We start from the raw sequence: 7,341 nt of genomic DNA on the forward strand, positions 1-7,341 counted from the left end.
ACTGCCTCAACTCTTAACCCCAGTGTGCAGAAAGTGTCAAAACATGTTTTTCAGCAGAAATAAACATGTTTCTGCAAGTTTGGTCACCCCCATGTAACTTATGGGGCAGGAACAGCAGACTTTTCAAAACGTGTTTTTCAGCACGAAATAAACGCGTTTTTTCAGGCTGTTGAATCCCAATGTACCTGCTATGCTCAGAAGAGCCCACTGCCTCAGCTCTTAACCCCAGTGTGCAGAAAGTGTCAAAACGTGTTTTTCAGCAGAAATAAACATGTTTCAGCAAGTTTGGTCACCCCCATGTAACTTATGGGGCAGGAACAGCAGACTTTTCAAAACGTGTTTCTCAGCACGAAATAAACGCGTTTTTTCAGGCTGTTGAATCCCAATGTACCTGCTAGGCTCAGAAGAGCCCATTGCCTCAGCTCTTAACCCCAGTGTGCAGAAAGTGTCAAAATGTGTTTTTCAGCAGAAATAAACATGTTTCTGCAAGTTTGGTCACCCCCATGTAACTTATGGGGCAGGAACAGCAGACTTTTCAAAACGTGTTTTTCAGCACGAAATAAACGCGTTTTTTCAGGCTGTTGAATCCCAGTGTACCTGCTAGGCTCAGAAGAGCCCACTGCCTCAGCTCTTAACCCCAGTGTGCAGAAAGTGTGAAAATGTGTTTTTCTGCAGAAATAAACGTTTCTGCAAGTTTGGTCACCCCCATGTAACTTATGGGGCAGGAACAGCAGACTTTTCAAAACGTGTTTTTCAGCACGAAATAAACGCGTTTTTTCAGGCTGTTGAATCCCAATGTACCTGCTAGGCTCAGAAGAGCCCACTGCCTCAGCTCTTAGCCCCAGTGTGCAGAAAGTGTCAACATTTGTTTTTCAGCAGAAATAAACATGTTTCTGCAAGTTTGGTCACCCCCATGTAACTTATGGGGCAGGAACAGCAGACTTTTCAAAACGTGTTTTTCAGCACGAAATAAACACGTTTTTTCAGGCTGTTGAATCCCAATGTACCTGCTAGGCTCAGAAGAGCCCACTGCCTCAGCTCTTAACCCCAGTGTGTAGAAAGTGTCAAAATGTGTTTTGTAGCAGAAATAAACATGTTTCTGCAACTTTGGTCACCCCCATGTATCTTATGGGGCAGGAAAAGCAGACTTTTCAAAACGTGTTTTTCAGCCCAAAATAAACGCGTTTTTTCAGGCTGTTGAATCCCAATGTACCTGCTAGGCTCAGAAGAGCCCACTGCCTCAGCTCTTAACCCCAGTGTGCAGAAAGTGTGAAAATGTGTTTTTCTGCAGAAATAAACGTTTCTGCAAGTTTGGTCACCCCCATGTAACTTATGGGGCAGGAACAGCAGACTTTTCAAAACGTGTTTTTCAGCACGAAATAAACGCGTTTTTTCAGGCTGTTGAATCCCAATGTACCTGCTAGGCTCAGAAGAGCCCACTGCCTCAGCTCTTAGCCCCAGTGTGCAGAAAGTGTCAACATTTGTTTTTCAGCAGAAATAAACATGTTTCTGCAAGTTTGGTCACCCCCATGTAACTTATGGGGCAGGAAAAGCAGACTTTTCAAAACGTGTTTTTCAGGCCGAAATGAACGCGTTTTTTCAGACTGTTGAATACCAATGTACCTGCTAGGCTCAGAATAGCCCACTGCCTCAACTCTTAATCCCAGTGTGCAGAAAGTGTCAAAACGTGTTTTGTAGCAGAAATAAACGTTTCTGCATGTTTCGTCACCCCCATGTAACTTATGGGGCAGGAACAGCAGACTTTTCAAAACGTGTTTTTCAGTCCGAAATGAACGCGTTTTTTCAGGCTGTTGAATCCCAATGTACCTGCTAGGCTCAGAAGAGCCCACTGCCTCAGCTCTTAACCCCAGTGTGCAGAAAGTGTCAAAATTTGTTTTTCAGCAGAAATAAACATGTTTCTGCAAGTTTGGTCACCCCCATGTAACTTATGGGGCAGGAAAAGCAGACTTTTCAAAACGTGTTTTTCAGCACGAAATAAACACGTTTTTTCAGGCTGTTGAATCCCAATGTACCTGCTAGGCTCAGAAGAGCCCACTGCCTCAGCTCCTAACCCCAGTGTGCAGAAAGTGTGAAAATGTGTTTTTCAGCAGAAATAAACGTTTCTGCAAGTTTGGTCACCCCCATGTAACTTATGGGGCAGGAAAAGCAGACTTTTCAAAACGTGTTTTTCAGCACGAAAAAAACGCGTTTTTTCAGGCTGTTGAATCCCAATGTACCTGCTAAGCTCAGAAGAGCCCACTGCCTCAACTCTTAACCCCAGTGTGCAGAAAGTGTCAAAACGTGTTTTTCAGCAGAAATAAACATGTTTCTGCAAGTTTGGTCACCCCCATGTAACATGGCGCAGGAAAAGCAGACTTTTCAAAACGTGTTTTTCAGCACGAAATAAACACGTTTTTTCAGGCTGTTGAATCCCAATGTACCTGCTAGGCTCAGAAGAGCCCACTGCCTCAGCTCTTAACCCCAGTGTGCAGAAAGTGTCAAAACGTGTTTTTCAGCAGAAATAAACATGTTTCTGCAAGTTTGGTCACCCCCATGTAACTTATGGGGCAGGAACATTAGACTTTTCAAAACGTGTTTTTCAGCACGAAATAAACGCGTTTTTTCAGGCTGTTGAATCCCAATGTACCTGCTAGGCTCAGAAGAGCCCACTGCCTCAGCTCTTAACCCCAGTGTGCAGAAAGTGTCAAAATGTGTTTTTCAGCAGAAATAAACATGTTTCTGCAAGTTTGGTCACCCCCATGTAACTTGAGGGGCAGGAACAGCAGACTTTTCAAAACGTGTTTTTCAGTCCGAAATGAACGTGTTTTTTCAGACTGTTGAATCCCAATGTACCTGCTAGGCTCAGAAGAGCCCACTGCCTCAGCTCTTAACCCCAGTGTGCAGAAAGTGTCAAAATGTGTTTTGTAGCAGAAATAAACATGTTTCTGCAAGTTTGGTCACCCCCATGTAACTTATGGGGCAGGAACAGCAGACTTTTCAAAACTTGTTTTTCAGCCAGAAATAAACGCGTTTTTTCAGGCTGTTGAATACCAATGTACCTGCTAGGCTCAGAATAACCCACTGCCTCAACTCTTAACCCCAGTGTGCAGAAAGTGTCAAAACGTGTTTTTCAGCAGAAATAAACATGTTTCTGCAAGTTTGGTCACCCCCATGTAACTTATGGGGCAGGAACAGCAGACTTTTCAAAACGTGTTTTTCAGCCTGAAATGAATGCGTTTTTTCAGGCTAACGAATCCCAATGAACCTGCTAGGCTCAGAAGAGCCCAGTGCCTCAGCTTTTAACCCCGTGTGCAGAAAGTGTGAAAATATGTTTTTCAGCAGAAATAAACGTTTCTGCAAGTTTGGTCACCCCCATGTAACTTATGGGGCAGGAACAGCAGACTTTTCAAAACGTGTTTTTCAGCACGAAATGAACGCGTTTTTTCAGGCTGTTGAATCCCAATGTACCTGCTAGGCTCAGAAGAGCCCACTGCCTCAGCTCTTAAACCCAGTGTGCAGAAAGTGTCAAAACGTGTTTTTCAGCAGAAATAAACATGTTTCTGCAAGTTTGGTCACCCCCATGTAACTTATGGGGCAGGAACAGTAGACTTTTCAAAACGTGTTTTTCAGCACGAAATAAACGCGTTTTTTCAGGCTGTTGAATCCCAATGTACCTGCTAGGCTCAGAAGAGCCCACTGCCTCAGCTCTTAACCCCAGTGTGCAGAAAGTGTCAAAATTTGTTTTTCAGCAGAAATAAACATGTTTCTGCAAGTTTGGTCACCCCCATGTAACTTATGGGGCAGGAAAAGCAGACTTTTCAAAACGTGTTTTTCAGCACGAAATAAACGCGTTTTTTCAGGTTGTTGAATCCCAGTGTACCTGCTAGGCTCAGAAGAGCCCACTGCCTCAGCTCTTAACCCCAGTGTGCAGAAAGTGTGAAAATGTGTTTTTCTGCAGAAATAAACGTTTCTGCAAGTTTGGTCACCCCCATGTAACTTATGGGGCAGGAACAGCAGACTTTTCAAAACGTGTTTTTCAGCACGAAATGAACGCGTTTTTTCAGGCTGTTGAATCCCAATGTACCTGCTAGGCTCAGAAGAGCCCACTGCCTCAGCTCTTAAACCCAGTGTGCAGAAAGTGTCAAAACGTGTTTTTCAGCAGAAATAAACATGTTTCTGCAAGTTTGGTCACCCCCATGTAACTTATGGGGCAGGAACAGCAGACTTTTCAAAACGTGTTTTTCAGCCTGAAATGAATGCGTTTTTTCAGGCTGACGAATCCCAATGAACCTGCTAGGCTCAGAAGAGCCCAGTGCCTCAGCTTTTAACCCCGTGTGCAGAAAGTGTGAAAATATGTTTTTCAGCAGAAATAAACGTTTCTGCAAGTTTGGTCACCCCCATGTAACTTATGGGGCAGGAACAGCAGACTTTTCAAAACGTGTTTTTCAGAACGAAATGAACGCGTTTTTTCAGGCTGTTGAATCCCAATGTACCTGCTAGGCTCAGAAGAGCCCACTGCCTCAGCTCTTAAACCCAGTGTGCAGAAAGTGTCAAGACGTGTTTTTCAGCAGAAATAAACATGTTTCTGCAAGTTTGGTCACCCCCATGTAACTTATGGGGCAGGAACAGCAGACTTTTCAAAACGTGTTTTTCAGCACGAAATAAACGCGTTTTTTCAGGCTGTTGAATCCCAATGTACCTGCTAGGCTCAGAAGAGCCCACTGCCTCAGCTCTTAGCCCCAGTGTGCAGAAAGTGTCAACATTTGTTTTTCAGCAGAAATAAACATGTTTCTGCAAGTTTGGTCACCCCCATGTAACTTATGGGGCAGGAACAGCAGACTTTTCAAAACGTGTTTTTCAGTCCGAAATGAACGCGTTTTTTCAGACTATTGAATCCCAATGTACCTGCTAGGCTCAGAAGAGCCCACTGCCTCAGCTCTTAACCCCAGTGTGCAGAAAGTGTCAAAATGTGTTTTGTAGCAGAAATAAACATGTTTCTGCAAGTTTGGTCACCCCCATGTAACTTATGAGGCAGGAACAGCAGACTTTTCAAAACTTGTTTTTCAGCCAGAAATAAACGCGTTTTTTCAGGCTGTTGAATCCCAATGTACCTGCTAGGCTCAGAAGAGCCCACTGCCTCAGCTCTTAACCCCAGTGTGCAGAAAGTGTCAAAATGTGTTTTTCAGCAGAAATAAACATGTTTCTGCAAGTTTGGTCACCCCCATGTAACTTGTGGGGCAGGAACAGCAGACTTTTCAAAACCTGTTTTTCAGCCAGAAATAAACGCGTTTTTTCAGGCTGTTGAATACCAATGTACCTGCTAGGCTCAGAATAGCCCACTGCCTCAGCTCTTAACCCCAGTGTGCAGAAAGTGTCAAAACGTGTTTTTCAGCAGAAATAAACATGTTTCTGCAAGTTTGGTCACCCCCATGTAACTTATGGGACAGGAACAGCAGACTTTTCAAAACGTGTTTTTCAACCTGAAATGAATGCGTTTTTTCAGGCTGACGAATCCCAATGAACCTGCTAGGCTCAGAAGAGCCCAGTGCCTCAGCTTTTAACCCCGTGTGCAGAAAGTGTGAAAATATGTTTTTCAGCAGAAATAAACGTTTCTGCAAGTTTGGTCACCCCCATGTAACTTATGGGGCAGGAACAGCAGACTTTTCAAAACGTGTTTTTCAGCACGAAATGAACGCGTTTTTTCAGGCTGTTGAATCCCAATGTACCTGCTAGGCTCAGAAGAGCCCACTGCCTCAGCTCTTAACCCCAGTGTGCAGAAAGTGTCAAAATGTGTTTTTCAGCAGAAATAAACATGTTTCTGCAAGTTTGGTCACCCCCATGTAACTTGAGGGGCAGGAACAGCAGACTTTTCAAAACGTGTTTTTCAGTCCGAAATGAACGTGTTTTTTCAGACTGTTGAATCCCAATGTACCTGCTAGGCTCAGAAGAGCCCACTGCCTCAGCTCTTAACCCCAGTGTGCAGAAAGTGTCAAAATGTGTTTTGTAGCAGAAATAAACATGTTTCTGCAAGTTTGGTCACCCCCATGTAACTTATGGGGCAGGAACAGCAGACTTTTCAAAACTTGTTTTTCAGCCAGAAATAAACGCGTTTTTTCAGGCTGTTGAATACCAATGTACCTGCTAGGCTCAGAATAACCCACTGCCTCAACTCTTAACCCCAGTGTGCAGAAAGTGTCAAAACGTGTTTTTCAGCAGAAATAAACATGTTTCTGCAAGTTTGGTCACCCCCATGTAACTTATGGGGCAGGAACAGCAGACTTTTCAAAACGTGTTTTTCAGCCTGAAATGAATGCGTTTTTTCAGGCTAACGAATCCCAATGAACCTGCTAGGCTCAGAAGAGCCCAGTGCCTCAGCTTTTAACCCCGTGTGCAGAAAGTGTGAAAATATGTTTTTCAGCAGAAATAAACGTTTCTGCAAGTTTGGTCACCCCCATGTAACTTATGGGGCAGGAACAGCAGACTTTTCAAAACGTGTTTTTCAGCACGAAATGAACGCGTTTTTTCAGGCTGTTGAATCCCAATGTACCTGCTAGGCTCAGAAGAGCCCACTGCCTCAGCTCTTAAACCCAGTGTGCAGAAAGTGTCAAAACGTGTTTTTCAGCAGAAATAAACATGTTTCTGCAAGTTTGGTCACCCCCATGTAACTTATGGGGCAGGAACAGTAGACTTTTCAAAACGTGTTTTTCAGCACGAAACAAACGCGTTTTTTCAGGCTGTTGAATCCCAATGTACCTGCTAGGCTCAGAAGAGCCCACTGCCTCAGCTCTTAACCCCAGTGTGCAGAAAGTGTCAAAATTTGTTTTTCAGCAGAAATAAACATGTTTCTGCAAGTTTGGTCACCCCCATGTAACTTATGGGGCAGGAAAAGCAGACTTTTCAAAACGTGTTTTTCAGCACGAAATAAACGCGTTTTTTCAGGTTGTTGAATCCCAGTGTACCTGCTAGGCTCAGAAGAGCCCACTGCCTCAGCTCTTAACCCCAGTGTGCAGAAAGTGTGAAAATGTGTTTTTCTGCAGAAATAAACGTTTCTGCAAGTTTGGTCACCCCCATGTAACTTATGGGGCAGGAACAGCAGACTTTTCAAAACGTGTTTTTCAGCACGAAATGAACGCGTTTTTTCAGGCTGTTGAATCCCAATGTACCTGCTAGGCTCAGAAGAGCCCACTGCCTCAGCTCTTAAACCCAGTGTGCAGAAAGTGTCAAAACGTGTTTTTCAGCAGAAATAAACATGTTTCTGCAAGTTTGGTCACCCCCATGTAACTTATGGGGCAGGAACAGCAGACTTTTCAAAACCTGTTTTTCAGCCAGAAATAAACGCGT

Source organism: Lepisosteus platostomus, chromosome 13 (genome assembly GCF_059453375.1).
Source record: "Lepisosteus platostomus isolate fLepPlt1 chromosome 13, fLepPlt1.hap1, whole genome shotgun sequence".
Classification (NCBI taxonomy): Eukaryota; Metazoa; Chordata; class Actinopteri; order Semionotiformes; family Lepisosteidae; genus Lepisosteus; species Lepisosteus platostomus.